Source organism: Opisthocomus hoazin, chromosome 14 (assembly GCF_030867145.1).
Source record: "Opisthocomus hoazin isolate bOpiHoa1 chromosome 14, bOpiHoa1.hap1, whole genome shotgun sequence".
NCBI classification, from domain to species: Eukaryota; Metazoa; Chordata; class Aves; order Opisthocomiformes; family Opisthocomidae; genus Opisthocomus; species Opisthocomus hoazin.
This window is the reverse complement of record NC_134427.1, coordinates 19,175,311-19,196,011: the sequence shown is the minus strand read 5'-3', so window position 1 is coordinate 19,196,011 and position 20,701 is coordinate 19,175,311. Positions and strand designations below refer to the sequence as shown.

The window sequence follows — 20,701 nt, the reverse complement described above, 5'->3', positions numbered from 1 at the left end:
TGTCAGTTGATTTTTGTTACTTGATATATACATCTCTTGAAACCCCAGAGTACCATGAGAGGAATATTTCAGCCAGCCTGCATCACATATACTCCAGTGCTGATTATAAATACAACATTTTTTTTTTCTTTCAGATTTCTGCTGGTTCTACTTCAGGTGTGTAATTTATCTGTCCCTTGTGCCTAGGGACAGGGGCTGTCCTAGGTCACTCCATCTTCTCAGATAGGGGCTCTCCTAGGCCACCCCATCTTCTCCCTCCCAGGAGCGCACCCTGGTGACTGTCTTAGAGCCAATGGTTGACATGCCAAGCTACTTGGTTTTGGAGATGTGTGTGTTTTTTTTTTTTTTTTCCTTTGCCAGATCTCCTTTCCTCAGGATTGGTGTGTGTCAGTGGCGGGTAGGAAGGCCTTGCAGTGAGAGTTAAGAGTCAGGATCTGGCCAGAGAAGGTGAGGGACTGGGGCTACTGTGATCATTGAGCTTTTAGTCTGGCTCATTGGATGCCGTAACCATGGCACTAAGTGTATGGTCACAGCCTTGGTGACTTCAGCTCATCATGCCAGCACTGGTGAGGACTGGTTCCAGTAGGCTGATCTACCAGGGCGGAGGGTGACTGGAAACTTCCTTTCTGAAAATGAATAAAATTACACAATGATGGTCGGTAGCCCTTCCCATCCTGAGATCTCACACAGCTGAAATTTAACATTAAACCTGTCATTAGTAGGCTGTCACACTGCATACCAGTATGTCTGGTTTCTGTAGAGGACTGCTGAGGTGCAGGAGAGAAACAGGCTGCCCAAGGCCTCACACAAGTCTTGCAGTATATCTGGGGAGGGAATCCGGACCCTGCACCCCCATTTCCAGTGTAAAGTTTAAGCCGTTTCATGTTCAAATCCTGTCTTTTGTCTCGCTGCAGGAAAGGTACAGAGTGATAAACAACTGCTGGGAATAAATGAGCTTGTCCATGCTAAGTGTATTCCTAGAGGGGTGCTGTGCTGTCTCTGTTTTCTTTATAAAAAATCTGCTGGTGCACAGTGGCTGTAGTGTCTAATCCTACGATAAAAGCAGGATTCAAGTCCCTCAGTCCTGCCAGAGTGCCTGGTGCTGCCTGGTTGCCTGCTGCTGATGGAGAGCACCTGTGGCTCTGCTGCAAACAGCACACGAGCTGCTCCTTGGGATCTTTTCCATCAGCAGATTTTGCTACTTAGGCAGGAGGTGCTGCTTCAATCAGTGCCTTGGAGCCTGCTTTATGTTCTCTCCCATTGACTCAGGTACAGCATAGGCAGCATAATGCCACAAGCACAGTCTGGAAGGCCAGAGAGGGCCAGCTCATCTGGGTAGCAACAGAGTGATCCTTATGGCAGGAACTCAGAGAAAGGAATTTTAATCCTGATTATTTCCCTGTTTGTTTTTTCTTTCTGCAGAAGATATCTCTGAAGAATGAGGCAGTAGCAGTAAATGATTGCGTGAAGGGAGAAATAATGAAAGCCACTGCCCAGCCAGAAAAGCATTTTTGTTTGCTGAGTAGTTTGTGGCTTTTGAATACTGTAGTTTTTGAACACTGTTACAGTAATAAAGGATAATTGGAGTAATAGTAGTTGTATTACATCTTGAAGCAAACAGTCATTAAAAATAATTATCATTAAAATTTATATACTGCTGCACAGAGAGATTTTAACATCATAAACCAGAAAAAATTTTAACCAGCAGGATACTCTCTATTGAAGCCACCACAACATTTTTCTACACTAATATTCAATTTGTTGGATTCCAGGATTTCCCGGGTCCTTACGACTGACGCTCTTTCAATATCTTAGCACTATTCCCACAGCCTCCCGCAAAACAGGCAAATCGCGTTCGCCCTCTTTTGTAGGCGAAGAACTGAGATCTGAGCCCAAGCTGAGGGTAGGGGCTTAGTGAAAAGTTGGATGCCCCATCCAAAGTACTGATCCTGAAAGTCTGCTTAGCTGTCACCCAGCAGTGAAGATGTTTAAAGTCTTGTAGTTGACTCATGTCTTGATTTTAATTTTGTTTTCCAGCACTGAGAGTTCTGCTTTGGCCCAGAGTGTCTCTGTCTTCACAGAGCTGAGAAGGTGTGATACCAGCTTGCTTCTGAGTGAAATGAGAGTCTCGAAGGTAGGTGTTCTTCTGTCTGTGACTTCTCATGCACTTTTGGCACATGCCAAGTACACACTGAGTGAAAACTTTCTGTTGCAAAATTCATGCTGGACTGGTCTTGCTCCCTGGGTATTGCACAGGCAACATGGAAAAAAGGGCAGGATTCAGAGTCCCATACCGAGACCTCAAGGCATGAGGTTGCAGTACCTGATTTTAGCTACAAATTCATGTGTGGCTGGGCTTACTTGTAAGGGACCTGCCTGGAGTCAAAAGGGAAGTCATTAGCATTGTAATGAGCTTCCTGGCTCACCAGCCCGGTGAGTTAAACAGTAGATCCATTTGTTTTCTACTTCTACATTGTGGTGCTTTTCTTCTTGTGATTTCTGGCTCCAGAAGCCTTGCTAGAACCCCAGAGGTGTATGTGTATGTGTGGGAAGTGTTTTAAGAGGGACTTGATTTTTTTTTTTTTAAGTCCCACTTTTAAAAGGGGTAATGGTTCCTTACCTGTAGTAGTCTCTTCCACAATGTGACGCAAAAGAAAACTTTATTCTTGCAGTACCTACAGGCCCTAGTCTGCATCACATTCCTGGGTAAAACCAAAAAATTATGAGGATCAGCAGCATTGACTGTCCCTCACTGGATCACGTCACTAAGAGCAGCCTCTTTTCCTTTTAACTTTGCTTCTGCTCTGTGGAGGAAAAGTGTGAGAAGGCCCTCTTCTAAGGAGGGGGTTGAAAAAATGGTGACCCAGCAGGACTTCAGGCGTGCGTGTCTTGCTCAGCAGCCCTTCCTGCTGCGGGCCCAGGTCTGTGCAGTGTGCCCAGCTGTTATAACGGGGGGCCTTACAGAGGAAAACCTGCAACGCCTCTTCCCATGAGGTGAGACACTGCTGACTGCATGTGTGGATACACCTGACTGCACTTGTCTGTCCTTCACTTTTCACTCCAATATAAGATTTTTAGAGCGGTTTCTGACTGCCTGAAGTTTAGTTAGACATTTAATCAGCTGCTGTGCATGCAATTTAAGAATTTAAAAAATGCATATTTCTGCCAGTAGAATAAAGTCTTCTGCTAGATAGAATATGATGTTACATACTTCAACATGTTTTGCTTCCTCAAATGCCTGACAATATGCAAAATTCTAGTATATCTCAACAGAAAAGCTGGTGATCCAGATTGCAGAGAGAGTGTGTAAAAGTAACTCCAAGCCATTCAGTTCTGCTGTCTCCCATATTTCAGCTCTGTTCTCCCTTAGCTTTGGTATTTTCACTGCTGTTCTGATGCCAACCTAAGAAAATAATCTGAACTGTTGACTTTCTTGTTTATCCTTATGAAACTTTTGGGATCAGGGTCTGGCTCTAAATGGCTGTGCAGGAATACAAGAGAAAACAGTTTTCTTTCCCTGTGAACTTCTGCTTGCCTCTGTCATTCTTGCCCTGAGATGGCAAGAAGACTGTCACAAGCAGAGCCACATGCCTGGGCTTTGAAGGAAAGGGTTAGGAGGAGGGGACAGCCCACAGGTGTAATCTTAGCTCTCCCCTCCAGCAAAGCTTTCCCAGCAGGTGTGATTGCTTCTCTCTGTGAGCAGGGGGGAGCAAGGCAGTTTCCCTCTGATTCCTTTCCCATGGCCTTTCCTGGAATTAGTTGCAAATGGGTGGTTTGATGCTTCCAAATGAAAAATAGCAAATAGGGCAGGGCAGGACACTTACAAGCTTTTCGGCCCTCATGTTCCTCTTTCTCACAGGTATTTGGGTGAGGTGAGGGGTATGCCTTATGAAGTATGGAATAAAAAAGATGGGGCTCAAACACATTTCATTCCCAGGTTTCTTTAGACCCAGGTTAATTTCCAATTTCATTCTCTGTAGGATTTTCCAAGCTGAAATCCTTTCCATCCAGGTGACTTTTCCCCAAATGCAAGCTCCATGCCGTTTGAAGTGTTTGTCTTTGAATTCAGATCACATTAGTTCCGTCGTTCTGGAGGACCTCAGTGTGGAGGCTTAATGCCTTATTGCTCAAAGAAATATGCTGTGGGGAGAACAGCCAGCCACACATACACATGTGCACCGTCTGTTTGTTGTGGGATGCACAGTGATGTTAGCAGCATTGATGCAAAAGCTCACATTCATGTGGAAAAAAAAAAGTTCTTATTGATTAATTGAGATAATTGGTAATGGGAGCAGTAAGATGACTTTTTGGGATATGGACCAAAGTTCACTTCATGCTGTAACTCTCTGAACTTTTAGCACACTGTGTGTATATGATTTAACCCCAGCCAGCAGCTCAGCCCTGTGCAGCCGCTCGCTCACTCCGCCCTGGTGGGATGGGGAAGAGAATGAGAAGCGTAAAAGTGTGAAAACTCGTGGGTTGAGATAAAGACAGTTTAATAGGTGAAGCAAAAGCTGCACCCACAAGCAAAGCAGAACAAGGAATTAACTCGCTACTTCCCATCGGCAGGCAGGTGTTCAGCCATCTCCACCAAAGCAGGCTCCATCATGTGTAACGGTTACTTGGGAAAACAAACACCATCACTCCGAAAGTCTGCCCCTTCCTTCTTCTGCCAGCTTTATATGCTGCACATGGTGTTGTATGGTATAGGATATCCCTTTGGTGAGTTGGGATCAGCTGTCTTGGCTCTGTCCCCTCCCAGCTTCTTGTGTACCTCCAGCCTGCTCGCTGGTGGGGTGAGATGAGAAGCAGAAAACGCCTTGACTGCTTAGCAACAACTGAAAACATCAGTGTATTATCAACATTCTTCTCATACTAAATCCGAACCACAGCACTATACCAGCTACTGCGAAGAAAATTAACTCTATCCCAGCCGAAACCAGGACACTGTGTTAAGCTCTTCACCAGAGGGCATATTATTATTACATAACATTATTACTTATTATTATTACATAACATTATTACTTTTTTGCTGATGTTCAGCCTTATGACATCTTATCTTGTGTGGTTTTGTTCTAACTCTGTTGCAGTAAGGTCCATGATGGCATGAAATTATTCCCTTAGTTGAAAAAGTTGGTTTCTGTTCTTCCTGTGTGTATGTATTTTTAGGCTTTTTCTTACTCCCCGCTCCCTTGGGGCTGGTATTGTTTGCTCCATTGGTATGCTACTGAAATACTTTGTTTTTTTCTCTGATCTGAAAATGCAGAAGAAACAGTGAAGAAGATTTGCTGCAAAAGCTGTGCAAATATTCGAATAAATCAGTCAGCTTCCTTGGCAAATATACTCTTGGTATTATGCATTCCTTTTTACAAAAAAGATAATGATTGAAATGTTAAAAAGACTCCTTTCTGTGACATTCTAAAAGATTTTTCAGAGAATGAGCATAGTGGTGTTGAAATGTGGTACAGCGGTTATTTGAGAACACAGCCTTAAGAAAGGACACGTCCTGGCATTGCAACATGTTTGAGATAAGAATGAAGCCCCGTGTCTTAAGCAAACAGAGCCTGTGCTTAGTTTGAAGAAATGCCATGTGCATCTTCTTTAAAAAAGCGTTAATTACACACCATTAGAAAATAAGGATAGGACTGCTAATCAGCTGCCACTCCATATTCTACAGTGTGTCGTGTTTGCAACTCTTGGAATTATTCTTTCGGCTATTTTTAGTGTTTTTCATTAATGAGATTGTCTACTCTTCCAGTTTGTTTACTTGAATAAAAAATAGTTTTGACTTCCATTTTACTTCAAGAAGCTCCTGGGGAAACAGTTTATTTTGCAGTGATTTAAATAGTCACAGTTAAATTGGGACTTGCATCTCACTGTATTTTTGCTATCAATAGAGATTGGAGTGCCTCTTCTCCAGGGCAGAACTCAGCTCAAGTCTCATGAGCAGAGCCATAAAGGGAAATGGTCTCAATGAAGGGCTTATCTTTTGTTACCTTCACAGAGTGAATTAAACCTGTAAAGCGAAATCCCCCTGGAATTAAGTAGTTTGGGTGAAAGAGACCTGAGAGAATGGCACAGTACCCTTGGTTACAGACTATTTAACAGCAGTGATGGTTTGTTTCTAGTTTATAAAAGATTTTGCCTGTTTCTCTTTGTTTTTTTTTTTTCTCCTTACTTAATGTTCTCCTCTTCTAAGTACTACTTCTGTTCTTCCCTTATAAATATTTAATCGCTTAGTCTCAAGGGACAGCGCAATGTGAAGAATAAACTGCTGGAGCAGAGGGGTGAGACACTGGGCTGCTGGCTGCTGTTTGGATCTGTGCGACAGTCACAAAGCAGTGTGGTTTGCCTCAGTTTCCCAGTCACTAAGTTGGAGAGAGTTATGTTTCCCCATCTTTCTCTTTTGGGGTCCACAAATAGCAAATACATTCTTCACATGGTGTCTTCTGTAGTTTTCGTATAAGATGGCAGCATGTGGCAGCTCTGGTTCATTCTGGTTTATTTGTGTGTTTTAGAGGTAGAAGAGATTTACTAGAAAAATTACTGTAATTTTATCATGACTCTTAAGTTCGTTGTGGTCAAGGATGGCAGTGCTTGAACTGCACAGGTCAGTTGCCTGAACAGGATTATAAGTAATAATGATCTTTTATTGCACAATTTGCTGGGCCACTCAGCTATGCCTGTGTAATGGAGTTAACATTTCTCTTTCTCCCCCTGTTATATGGCTCTGCCTTTATGAATGACAGACATATTTGGCAAAGGGGTAGCTTACAAAGCATGAAAGTACTGCTTATCACAACAAAGTTGTTACTGCTTTCTCCATATTCTTTCATTTCTTGCACAACCTTGACGTGTATGATCACTGAGAATTAACTAGATGTTTCTGCTGTTTTACTGTTACTGCTCATCAAAAAATCCATTATGGAGAATTCATGTTTTTGCCAGAAATCCTGGTGCTCAATGTCCACCATACAGAGGTACTTTGTGATTCCTACAGCTTCTGATTTGGTTCAGTGATGATCAGGCTAGTATTTGTGAAGATTGGAATAAGGAAGGGCGGTGCAGCATTAGTCCAGGCAGGAGTGTTTATTCACCAGCAGCACCAACGTTACCAGTGCCTGAATAAATGTCACTAAGTGCTCTAACACATTTGTTGAAAGACATCACCTCAAGCATGTTGAGTTTTGCAATCTGTACGTTATTTTACTGGGATTAGGCATATCTGTTTTGGAATATGCAAAGGAATTGGAGAAAGGGGGCAGCCACTTCATACACTTTGCCAGTACAATTGAGAATTGCATTGGCAGTTACAATCTCATTTTTTGACACTTTCAATCTGTAGTGCCATTCTTTCTGAGCAGATCAACGAGAGGATGAATTCAGTTGTTCAGCTTTCCTTTCGATTGCTGTAGGCCTATGGAAGGGTTGTTCCTACACCCAACAGCCTCGTTGCTTCTGTTGTCCCTCTCCCCCTGCTCCTGCCTCACGCTCTGGATTTGGAGACAGCTTGTACCAGTGCTGGTAACGGACTCGCCCCTCTGCCTGCCTGATGTGATGATTTCTATACAACGCTCTCCTGCGGCTTGCCTGACCACCCTGAGGATTAGCTGACCTGAGCAGAAGGTAAAGGGCAGCTAATTCCCTCTTTCTGACTTGTTAGAGAGCACAATTACACTAACTATCTATGCTCATTTGGAGGGGCAGGATGGCAAACAGAAATGCCATCAGAGATTGCTGTGCAGGAGTGTAAAGTGGCAGAAGGCCAAGCACGCTGCCACAATTAATCTCTTTAGGGAAGATGCCAGCCTGAATGCTCATGTACTATCTCCTGTTTGCTGATTCATGGCTGGAATAAGTATCAGCCTTTTTTTTTCTTCTGGCTGAAGGCAATAATGAGAAGGAAAGGAGACTGGCACTATCAAGAAAATAAAATGGAGCCAGATTGAATTAACATTGTAGAACCCCACATGGATTAGCCCTGACGCTTGCAAGATAAACTGGCTCTGATTTCCAGTTGTTCCTTCCTCTGTTTGGAATATGTAAATAGGTAAAGATTATCTGTAATTTATTTTTGGAGACTTACTGCATAGCTATGCATTAGCATGTAAAAGTACATGCTTGAGATGAGGAGTTGGTTACTTGCTATGCAGTGGAGTGTGGCACCACAGAGTCCTGTGCTGGCGAGTAGAGTTATGCCCAGAATCTCTTGCAAATTTAATTAAGTATGATAAATGGTACATTTGGAATGAAGAGGGACATACGTTTTGGAGTCACTTGTGCATTGCTGAAGAGGAGAATGTGTTGGATGCAGTATTCTAGAGAGAGTGAATCCTTAACAAACATCCCAAAACATAAGAGGCAACTAAATTGTGGAGGAAAAACCCCACAAGAGCACTTGTAGATTAGGACATGACAAAGGGCTTTTAGTTGTCTTTTTTAAAGTCACATGAACTCATTTGAGGAAGGAGGACAGATCGCTTCATCAAAACTGTGGGCAGTGGGAACTGCTGACTACAGCGGAACAGCAGAGATGATGTGGGCTCCCTTGCTCCAAAGGGAGGAAATGGAGAACAAGAGGCTCTAGCTGTCCTGGGTTTGGCCAGGACAGGGTTAATTTTCACCGGACTCCAGGAAGGGGCACAGCCGGGGGGTGGGGGCTGACCCCACCTGGCCAAACAGAGCCCGGTATTCCATACCATGTGACGTCACGCTGGGTTCCGGTGGGGGGGGCGGCGCGGCGGGAAGGCACTCGCGGCTTGGGCGGGCGCAGCGCCGGTCCGGTTTCGGGAGAGCGGTTGTTGTACGGTTCGTGGTTGTGTTTTCTCCTTATCTGTATCGTTGTTGTTCCTGTTTTCCCTCTGTTTGCTGTTCTGTTAAACTGCCCTTATCCCGACCCACCAGTTTCTGCCTTTTTCTTTCCATTCTCCTCCGCACGCCGGCGGGGGGAGGGGCCGCCGCGTGGCGCTTTTGTTGCCGGCGGCAGCCGAAACCAAAACACTAGCCAACTCATTAAAGAGGATTTTTCACCTTTATTCCGTTCCTCTAAGGTGCAAAATTAAGAATAAGAGCAGCTCTAGTTGCTCCCTTCGAAAGGTAAATAAGCAAGGTAGAGCCTCTTGACTTCCCATGATCTGCCTTGTTCTGCCACCTCTGCTTTCCCCCTCGGTGACTGGGCCTCAGATGACATGGCCATGGCATGGCAGGTTGAAACAGTTTCTTAAATTGCCAGACACTGTGGCACCCAAAGGTACTTCACATCTGCTCGGATACCTGCTTGATTGTATGGGCACATAATGAACTGTTGTTTAACCAAAGAAAAAGAAGTCCCATTTGACTTAGGTTCTTAAGGGTTTGGAAGAGCGTTTAGTACAATTATTACTAATGCATTGCCAATCAGTTCTGAGCTAGTTGGATGAAAACAGCTGCAATGGTTTCACTCAATGTAGCAGATTTAAGAAGATAAATCCAACAAGGCCTGCCTAGCCAACCTACCACTGAACTAACATATTCTTTTCTCTCCCTTAAGAATTGCTTCCATTGATGGATAATCTTTGCAGAACAGGAAGCTTTTAAATCTCCAGACAGTGGATAATAGATGCAAATTTGTGGCCGTCATATGCAGCGAAGTAATAAGCTCGGTTGATCAGGGAACACGACAAGTGTGACACTTTATCAGGCAGTAAAAGCTGATTAGTTTGTGCATGTTTAGCTGTCCATATGCCTCGTTATGGGAAGGGCTTTAGATAGTAGTAATAATTGGAATGGATGTGGCTTCATTTCCTTCAACATAGAAAAGGGAGGAAAGAAAAGGAAAAAGAAAGCGAACACAAAGCATTCATTCTTCACCCTTGGAGTGAAACAGATTGAGCAAAGTAATCCTGGAGGACTCAGAGTAACTGGATCTCTGGCTGCATCTGTAAATTGAATGACAGAGCTATTTCACCATGTTGCACTTTGTTGTGGATCTATGAGGAAAACACAGAGAAGATGGGGTTACTGCACAAGTTTCTGCACAGGTCAGCTGTGGTAGATGAATGGGTCAAGTGAGTGTGATAGCAGCAAAAGCCATCAGGAGGGGAAAAAAACCCACAAACGGCATTGATGTTATTTATAGATAAATATTTACAGAGACAGAAATAAGTTATTTTATAACAAGCACCTCAGCCAATTCTTGCAGCTTATCGTTATGCCTGAAATGGAGTCCTTTCCATTTCCTGTCCCGTGCCATAAAATATCAGTTGAGTGCAATCAAGGTTGTGCTGTCCTTGTCCATCCTGGGCTGATTGAGGCTGTTGCTTTTTGTGTGTTTTCTATCCTGTCTTGTGGTGGAAGGATCTTTGAGCACAAAACAGTAAATAAGATCATCTCAACCCACTGAATGATGTGTGTGGTCCCACAAGGTTTTAGCAGTAAAAGAGACTCAAAAAGTTCTGAAAATTGACTTGAGCTGCTGGAGAAGGATGCTCAGGTGTAGCAGGACCAGGGCACCTGGTGATACACAGAATCATCCTGGAGAATCTCCCAGCAGCAGCTACAGCTGTCAGGGGAGTGAAGAACAGCCCCATGGTTCATATAATAATTTGGATCAGGAAGTCTCGGATGAGGCTCTGAAGATCAGTCAAAGTTTGCAACCGGCTGCCTATAATAATTTAGAGCAAACATTTTGTCTGGCTTCTTTGTTTTATTTCCACTTTTTGCCTGGTCTGTTATAGGTTGATATGAATCTTGTGGCAGATGGTGTGGGCTAAGATATAAGGGAGGTATGAACTCTCACAGAGGTTTCAGCTAGCGATCTGTGAATAAAGTTGGAGCATGTGGCTTTGCTTGAGCTGACCCAGTAACGCCAGGACAAGAAGCTGAAGAACGATGGTTTGCTGTCATTCAGGCAGCAACCTTTGCATTTCAGTGTAGAGAATTTTTAATTTTGGTGTCTCTTTTTATGGACTTTAGCTTGGAACTGGGGAATTCGGCTCTAGATATAGAATGGAAATTACAGCATAGTTCAGAGAGAGAAGCTGGTATCGTCGTGTGAGCCTTGAGGAACCTGCAGGAGGGTGTGGGAAGAACCTGGATTCCAACACGGGTTAGTCCTCTCTGCCTTCAGATACAGAAATTTTATACTTGGTGAATTTGGCCATGAAAGTTTGCTTACTGCAAAGGTAGGATCCTGGTATGCTCTATGAAATTTCAGAAAGTCCTTGCTTAAGGCCACATCCTGAATAAAAGTGGTGGTGCCTCAAAACCTGCTCTGTAATCATGGGATATTCTTCAAGGTGTTTATCCTACTGAAATCAGCTTTGTCTGATTTGGTGGGCTCTTTATCTGAGCCTCTGTGACACTGAAGCCAATAATGCATTCACCCCGGAGTACGTTTCTGCACCTGCATGCTATTTAGGCACCTTTCAGTAGTGATAATAGACATGATTGGAACATGAGAACAGCCTTTTGCCTTCTGAGGCAAGCTGAGAAGTGTTGCATCATGGATGAAGAGGCTGGCTCATCAGTGGTACAAATAGTAAATGTTCTCCACCTCCCCATGGCCCACAGTAAATGGGGACAAATTGGTTATCCAGTAATGCTTCCAATTCTGTTCAAAGCAGTGGATTATCCGGGGAGCTACACCAAGGGGCTGGGGCTATGATCTGGTCATCCGTTTTGTACCTTGCACGTATTGCTGATTCTGTTGGATCTTCCTCCTGCAGCTTGGACTGTGTGGCTGTGGTGGTGCGGGAGAGCTGGCCAACATCCTGTACAGAGGAATAGATTAGTGGGCCTGTTATGTTTCTCTGAAAACAAGTATTTTTTAATTCAGTGTTTGAAATGTGATGGGTTCATAGCTCTGGCTGGTTAATGTTCCCTCCGTGTCCAGCAGAAAGGGAGAAGGAACAGCTATTACTGTCCAACCGCATCTTTTGTCTTCCTGCCTCTCGTTGTGAGTCTTTATCACTTCTCGGTAATTCCTGGGAAACACTGTCAGCAGGGACATCAGAAAGCCACTTAGTTTGCTTGAGGGGCTCTGTTGCTTTCTGGGTCTGATTGCTTGTTCAATATGTACCGCACTAAATCAGATCCCTTGATTGTGCAGACATTGGATGAAAAAAAAACTTGTATACTCTACCAGCAAAGAGGAGATTTGACTAGAATTCAGATACATGTTCAGGTTGGTTTAAAAATGTGCTGCTGCAGTTTGCAAACATTACTACACTTTTTCTATCAAAGTTCTATTTCAGCGTAAAGTAGCTTTCTGGCTATTTCCTTTTTGTCATCGTAATGTTAAGATTGTTTGGTTGAAATGAATGAAAATTTTTCAGTTTAGCTTTTTGACAAAAATGCTGAAGTCTTTGAGAGATAATTGTAAAAAAAGACATAGAAGTTTTTGTGGAAAGGTTTTTTTTTTTTTTTTTTTTTTTGTCCTGCAGCTTAAGGCGAGTGTGGGTCATTTTGATTTTCTGGTTTGTCACACCTAGTGTTTTATTCAATGACTTCTGCTGAGACCTTCACAGTTTTGAAGTGCTTGTATCACGTAGTCTAGGAAGACAGGTGGATAGAAAGATGTACCAAGATGCAGCAGCAACATTTTTAGGGCAAGTGCACAAGCTACTGTAATACAGTAGGACCCAAAGGCACTGATAGTATGTCGTTTGTTATTTATCAAAAGTTATCATATACCATTTGGAAATCTATCTTATTTGTGCTGTTATTCTCTAAATCATTGATACTGCATTTCACAGAATATTGAAATACGCTGTTACAGTCAAAAGGTTTAAAATACATATGACTGAATAGCAGCTTAAATTTTAGGAAAAAAATCACACAAAATTAGACACGTGAAACAATGCCAAGTGTCTCGATGATGAGAAAATGTTACATGTTGTGTGGGTCTGAGACCATGTTTGTGCATAGTGCGGGATTTGATGGATGGCCTCTCTGGGAAACTTCTCCAAGCCAAACGCTTCACAGTCGTGCTTTAATTTCTGCTTCATTTTTTGCCTTTGGTTAGATGCAGATTTTCTGTACGCCTGTGAGCTGCCATTACTCAGTCAGTAGGTTTTTGTATTGCCTGTGAAATGTAGTCGTTTGTCTGGGATAATTCAAGCCTTTAAGCATGTAACCTTTTCCAACTACATGGGTCCTCAAGTTTTCAAAAACCCTTGGATTGTTTAAAATGTGGGTTTCTTTACAACTTTGCATTTGCCTCAAAATGAGCAGGCAGGTTTTCTTCTGTGTTTTGGCACACATTTTTTTCCCTTGTTGCTAGGCATAAGCTCAGTTTTGGATTGCAGACAGTGCAGCTTTTCCTCTTAAGTCAGACCTGAGGTACCTGGGTCACCATGCAAAGAAGGAAACAGTGCTTTCTGCGCCACCACCCATGACCTGTAAATCTGTGGTGACGTGTGTGCAAGTCTAATCTAGAGTTACCGGTGGGCTTGGACAGGGAGAACTGGGCCGTGATGGGAAAGTCAAACGTTTCTGCAGGCAGAACGGGAAGAAATGGTGTGTGGTGAGCCTGGCGTTTCCTGGCATTGTTTTGCTTTAGGTGCCTTCTGGAGGGTCGTTTTGGCTTTGTGTCACTCATGCTAATAGAGTAACAACACATAACTCTACACCCTGCTGCGACTGTGTTTCCTGGTATATTTATATGTTCATGAAGTTTTTGGCACAACATAGAGAGGAAGCAAAGTGAGAAGTTCAGTTCAGAGTAAAAACCAAAAAGCGCCGGTAGTTATGAATACATGAGGTTAAATATGGAAAAGAACTGGTCACAGAGAGCGACATGGTGTACAGCAAGGACTGAAAATAGAAAGGACCTATAAAGATAGAAAGGAGTCATAAAGTGAAGTATTTAAAAAGAACCAAGGTGGCTCAGGACAGCAGTGGCTTAGGACACGCAGCTTTCTTTTTGAGAGGGCTGAGATGAACTTGGCGGAGGTATGAAAAGTGACTGAGAAGTGTGTGGTAGCTCAAATGAATCACGCTGGGGATTTTCTACTCTTATTTGTGGTGGCTTGTCATACTGCATCGTGTGGGAGGTTTTTGAGGTAATTGAAAGAGTGAAAATGAAGAGTGAAGAAGCAATTGGGAGTGAAGACAGTACTGACTTCATCTGGACTTGCTAGAAGTGAGTATGCGAAGGTTAGCTAGAGGAGCTTTTAATGCTACCTCACGTTTTAGCTTTCTGGGTAATGAAGTGAAAGGAAGTCTTTGGGTTATTCCATGCCAATTCTCCATTCAAACTAGAACTCAGTCCCCCAAAGGACTTAAAACCTATGATATTACTGGAAGTCTCTGGTAGTGCCATGTGCGGGCACTGTGCCTCACCCCTGCAAAAGTGCCCAAGGTAAGTGCTAATGTAAGGCTGTTGCTAATAATGTATCTCCTTTTTTTCTGAAAGATCCTTCAGTGCAGGGCAGTGTTAGGGATGGAGGATTGTAGTCAGTCTCCCTATGGAGTCTCTGAAATCCATTAGCTGCAGAAAAAGTCACAAATTTGGAAGTCTCCAGTACAAGTGTAAAAATGTCCTCTGACAAAATAAAGTGAGTCCCACAGCCCACTGAGCGCTTGCAGACTGCAATGAGTGCCAAGCGATAGCTTTTGTGTGTATGTTTCTCATTTGAACCTGATTTACCAAAATGTCCCTTGTTTCAGCTGAAAAATTTCTTTAGTCTCTAAATTGTCCTTGACTCAATAGTGACATTTTCAAATCGGATAAAATTCAAATCTAAAGGAGGACATTTACAGTTTTCTAAATATTTAACCTCCCCTTTCAGATTTCATGTTCTCAGTTTAGGTCATTTGTCGCTGATCATTTATTTTATTCTTATTTCTGTATCATAAAGTTCAAGGCATGTGTGGGGAAAAAGGGGAGTCCCAGAATGGCACTGAATGCTGCGTTTATTACAGACCATCGCTGCAGTTGTTTAAGTCATTGTATTTTAGGGAGCAATGATCAGGCACTTTTATCACCCTCTTTCCTTATACATAAATGTACCCTGCAGGGATACAGTCTGTCATATGCTATTGGATTGTGTGTAAAGATTCCTTCTGACTGCCTTACTTGGGGAGCAGCACTGGTTGCCCTTGGGTCTCTCAGCGGAGCTGGAGAAGCTGGTTACGATCTCTGAAGCAGTAAATAGGCTGGCACTTCTCTGCCCGCGTGATCGTGCTGCAGCTGGTGGTCAGCGGAGGGAGCTTGAGCTGAGAGCCAGTTGTCATAAAAGGAAAAAATACAGTTGCTAGGACTGTCTCCCTGATTTGGGAATGCGCGCTCCTTCCGCTGGGCCCAAATTACCAGGTGTAATAAAAGGTCTGTTTGGATGTGAGGTGTCTTTTCCAAATAATACAAGATGAAGAGGGAGGGTCTGCGAGGGACTGCTGGAGACTTCCTTGAGCGGTTATTTCAGGGCTGCTGAATAATGCCAGATGACCTCAAACTTCTCGGTGTTTTCGTTATGTTAGCAGTGTATCATAGCTGTTCTCAGCTGTCGGTGTCTCCTCGCCAGAGGCCATGGGGGGAGCTTGTGGGAACACTGCTTAGCCCAAAGAATAAGCTTCCTGGCATTGCCAGGCATGGGAATGGGCAGTGAAGTGACAGCCAGAAGGCATCTTGCATCCCTCCTTACAACTTACTTGAAAGCGGGGCCATTTGCCACCCACAGAACAGAGAAGGGGGACAAATGAGCTGGGTGGAGGGAGGGGATGTGGCGTGGGCAAGCGAGAGCTGTCACAGGGGTCCTGGGCGCCTGTTGTGTGTGGGTGGGGGATATTCGTGTGTCCCTGGCCCCGGGGTGCCATCCCTGCCTCTCGCACCGCCGTCACTGCAGGGTGACATGTCCTCCTGTTGTCCCCAGGTAAATTGGGGTCTGAGGGGGAGGGGAATAAAATGGATAGATAGCGTCAGCTGTCCAGTTCCCTGACGGCAGCAGCAGGGCGCAGAGGGAAATGAAGATTTTTGGAAGAGGAGAGCACTCTGCAGGATTACTAGCCAGCCTCTTTGTCTTCGCGTAAGAGCTGAAAAGGGAAGTTTGCTGCTGTTCGGCAGCTTTCCTCTGAGAATCTGAAAGCGTCTAGCAAGAGTGGGCACTGCAAATATTGTCCCAGTGTTCTCCTTCGGGATAATGCAAACCCTGTGAGCGTTACAATTGCTTGCTCAAGGTCAGTATGGAATAAAAATCTGAAATCTCAATTCCTTAATTGTTGTTGCATCTCTGGGAATTTGCTACATGCACTAAGAGCTCACTTTTATGAGTCCGTCATGGTAATGGAAGAGATGCTCAATGGGAAGAAAATAATTAGCATTTGCAGACAATCATGTCACTCTGATTTATACATGAGAATCTGACTGCAAAAATGTGTAAAAAGAAAGTCCTAACCTTTTATCAAATGACACAGTGTGATTTATAATTAGATAATAGCTGTTGTCTCCTAGGGGTACTGACAACCTGAGATGATTTTCACCAGATTATTGTGGGATCAATACTGGCTGAATAATTAAAATTCAATATTGCTATGTCTCTATCAATAACATTGTAGGAATGATGTATGACAGTTTTAATTGAATTTGTCAGACACCACAGCTACATGCATAGATCATGGGGATATTTTTAGAGTTTTGTATTTGATTTCCTGATTATACTTGCCTTGTACCTTTTAACATTCATGGTTACTTCCAAGCAATAAGACTGCTTGCTCAGGAGCACTGTGACCAGTGACCCTGAGTTTATGCTGAACTTTTAGTCTAAATGTTAAGAGTCTTAATGGAGACTTTTAGTAATTAATTCGTGGTAAATGTTGAACTACAAAACAGTGACAAAGTGGAGGAAACAAAGTATTTTGTTTCTTTTTCTTAGTGGTGGGTTGTTAACTCCTTCATTACTACCCCAACACTAGCTGGGCAGTTTGTATTTCATTCATCTACACCAGAAATCTAAGGTATGAAATGATAAAGGATGGTGGAATGTTATATACATTCATCGGGTGTGCAGGGTTAATGCTTTTAGAGGGGTGGGTTGCATTTTACATTTGCTAGCTGTATGAAGCACGAATGGCAGTGTTTTGGTTCTGACCGGCCAAAATAAATGTTGTATTCTTCATAAGTGTTTGAACATTAGCATCTAGTTATCAGTCTCTGAAGAGCTGGCCATTACCAGGATGAAGTAGCAAGGCACCTTTTCATGTCACAGTGCCAAAATCCCCTAGAGAATGAGAGAAGAAACATTTCCGCTAACTGGTCATCATTGCCTAGGATCGAGACGTGTCTCTTGTTGCTTACTTTGGACTGATAAACTTTACTGTGCTGTGAGTTCTAACACCAGGTTTTAAATCACAGAATCACAGACTGGTCGGGGTTGGAAGGGACCTCTGTGGGTCATCTGGTCCAACCCTCTGCTGAAGCAGGGTCACCCAGAGCAGGCTGCACAGCACCGCGTCCAGGCGGGTCTTGAATATCTCCAGAGAAGGAGACTCCACAGCCTCCCTGGGCAGCCTTTTCCAGGGCTCCATCACCCTCAGAGGGAAGAAGTTCTTCCTCATGTTCAGACGCAGCATGATGGCACGGAGCAGCTGCTGCCACAAAGAAGCTGCCTCCCTATTGCTAAGGCTCGTGCACTGCTCAGTGTGTGACATTGTGGTGAAGATTTGTTTAAAGAATTGGTGGTTATCTTTCACTGTGGAAAAACAGAAAGAAAATTAACCTTAGGTGCACCTGAGTATTAATAATTTTCCCTCTGGTTATTATCAGTTGCAATTTTAGATTTCCTCATTAAGCTTGTTAATAATATACTGTTAATTAATTAATTTCTGTTCACCTGCTCTGCCTGGTTTGATACATGTGAACGAGATTTGTTTCTTGCTGCATCCGGCCAGCGATGTGTGCTTACACTCTGTGCTCTAGTCTGGCACGGTGTTACCCATGCCAAGCTTTCAGACAGGGTCTGCTCTGCATAATCAAACATCCATTTTCCTATTTTTTCTAAAGTTAATTTTTTTCAGACTTATTTTCTACATTGAGATCCTTTTATTTATAGTTGTATCCATCTTTCTCCTGCCAACTCAAGGACTGAAGATTTGATTTATAAATTAAAGTTGCTGTTTTCATGAGAGACTTTAGGGAAAGCCTCTGCTGCAGCTTCCAAGTACTGGAGTCTCTCGAAGATGACAGGCAATGGCAAATGATTCTGTGAAACAGTTTTGAGATGATCCACAAGGAGATGGGTTGAAGATACAAGGTTCGGGTCTGAATGCTCCTTCTGCAGCTATTGTATACAAGATTTTATTCCTCCAGACTGTAATCGAAAACAAAACAAAACCCAACCCAAACACCCAGAAAGACGGAGGAAGAAAAATATGATGAATAATTCTATTCGCTTACAGGCATCCTGATGTTGTGTATATAACAGTGACATCATCTTGTGAGCTGGAGAACTAGCTTCAGCATGTGTGCTTGTGCCATGCCCATCTTTTGCTACTTCCCCTTCACTGCCTCTTGCTGTGATTCCTGGGTTGAGACTTGTACCCTGGAAGTTAATGGCAGTTCGATTATTTAAGTTCAGCGAGATCAAGATTTTCCGGTCTTTGCTTTTGGTCATTTTTTGGGACACCTTTTGAAACAGTCCAGCTGAGAGCTTGTAGGTATTTTTGTTTTTCAAACGCAGTTGGACTCAGAATTCATTTTATCTAGGACTTTCCAAAGACATATATAATGAAGCAAGGACTTCTGAGCCATGGTTCTTATTTTTCTGCTTGTCTTAGTCTTCTCTTAACTGCACTGATGAAACGGTGATGCTGAAGTATTAGCGTGAAACTTGTCTATGACACAGCTTAGTAAGAGCCTCTGGGAGATGGTTTGTGTTTTCAGAAGGGGCACATCCTTGTTGGAGATCCTTCTCAAATGTAACCTCATTCGTGGTAGAGCAAACCATGTCCTGTTCCTGCCCCTCAGAACTGGCTGCCCCCATCTGTGTTAGAGCTGGAGTGCTCAGAAACGCATCTAACACTCTGGGAATAACAACTCTCTCCAGTCTCTCTCTCTCTGTCTCTCTGTCTCTCTCTCTCTCTCCCTCTCTCCCCCAAAGCAGTCAGCATTTATTTCCCCCTGAGCAGAAGGCTTTCATCCTTACAAATGTATGGCTTTTATCTGTCCTGGTCTGTTTTTTCTTGCAAATACTCCATGCCGAATAGTGTAATCTTGTCTGTCTATATAACCCCCAGGTTTACATTGAGCATCTTTCTTTCATTTAAACACTGGCATGTTCAGCATCTTCTTGATCCCCATGTCGGTGTCTAATGCCCTGCTGTTACAAGTGTATACCGTATAGTTTCTTCCTTAAGTTTATCAAGCCCAGTTTTACAAGGGGAAGAAAAAAAAGGTGTTTGCATCCTTACGGCTCCCATGTTTCTCTGTTGATTCAGAACCTTTGAGTGACTTTTAACGTGAAGGCTTTTGCTCCTTAGTTCTCGTCTTTAGTGTATATGATTTTGCTTCTGTTCTGATGTCTGTCCGAATGCTATACTGTTAGGAGAACTTTTATTTCCTTAATCAGGTAAACAAGCCACATTCTTTGATTTTGCTTATATCATCCGCCTTTGCTGTTAAATCCCCCTCTTTCCTTGTCAAACATAGCCATCCAGAACTGTAGACAGGTCTCTTCAAATCCTCTCGCTTACTTGGTTCTCTCAGAGGTGGAAGTAGCATTTCTGATATGTGAAATATTTTTGGGGCATTGGTGGTTTACGGTCAGGTCTTTTGTTTTCTAGCTCCTTTCCAGCTGATAAGCATATTTCTTCAGGTGATGTCAGTCAAAAGGGGACACGTCTTGTTTTAATGAAGCCACGAAGAAGTAAATGACAGAAGAGAGAGGCAAGGTTAGATCAGAAAATGGAAAGAGTAATTTTAAATATTTGTAAGGACATTTATGAGAAGCTAATGGGTGCTTATTATTCTGAAACCTGGAGGAAGAAATGAGTTTTAGAACACAACAGTAAATATGGGTAGAGAGAGACAAAAGGTTAATATATCTGACGTGATGATATAAGAAATGTGTTTGTAAGAGGAGAAGCACCTCAAGTGACATTCAGTGGTCAGAAGAAAAAAACAAATCTGAAAGCAACATTCAAATCACATTACAGCCATTTGACTTGGGGTCAGTACCTGCTGTATGTGGTATCGCCATGGAAAATAAGAGGTCCTGCAGAGCCCTGAGATGAAAAGAAGCATCAGCTGGAAGGGAAACACTTTAAAAAAAAAAAAAAATTTAAAAAATTGCATGAACAATTTGGTTTATTAAACTTGTGTCCTATCTGTCAGAAGGGAGAAATTGAAAGATGCTATTTTCTCTCTGGGCTGGACTTCATTATCACGATTTTAGTTGAGTACAGGCTCTACTGTGAAATAACTGAAACAGGACTGGTTGAAAATTAGGAAAAGAAATCAAGGCTATCTGAAAATAACATTCAGTGATAATAGCAAGAGGAATCAGTGACATGTGCAGCTGTGTTCCAGAGTGTTTTGTATCTGTGGCTTCGCTTCTTATCCGAAGGCTATTGTCATGCGTGCTGAGATTTAAGGCCTTAAAGTGATTCTTACAAGACCAGCGCTTAGTTCAGGTCTCTCCCTGGTACACGTTAGCTTTGCTCAGGCTCAGGCAGTTCATGTGTAAATATGTAAACAAAACAAACGGAGGGAGGAAAGTTTAGTCAAGTA

General features: G+C 43.1%; 1 protein-coding gene across 1 annotated transcript in view; it reads left to right on the top strand.

Annotated features, from left to right (window-relative positions):
- The window catches only part of TENM1 (teneurin transmembrane protein 1), a 1,260,898-nt gene that overhangs the window by 73,751 nt on the left and 1,166,446 nt on the right, over nt 1-20,701 (top strand). The window contains exon 4 of the mRNA XM_075435330.1: nt 2,038-2,134. The gene's annotated coding sequence lies outside the window, so the exon portion shown is untranslated. The remainder of the gene's footprint in view (nt 1-2,037; nt 2,135-20,701) is intronic.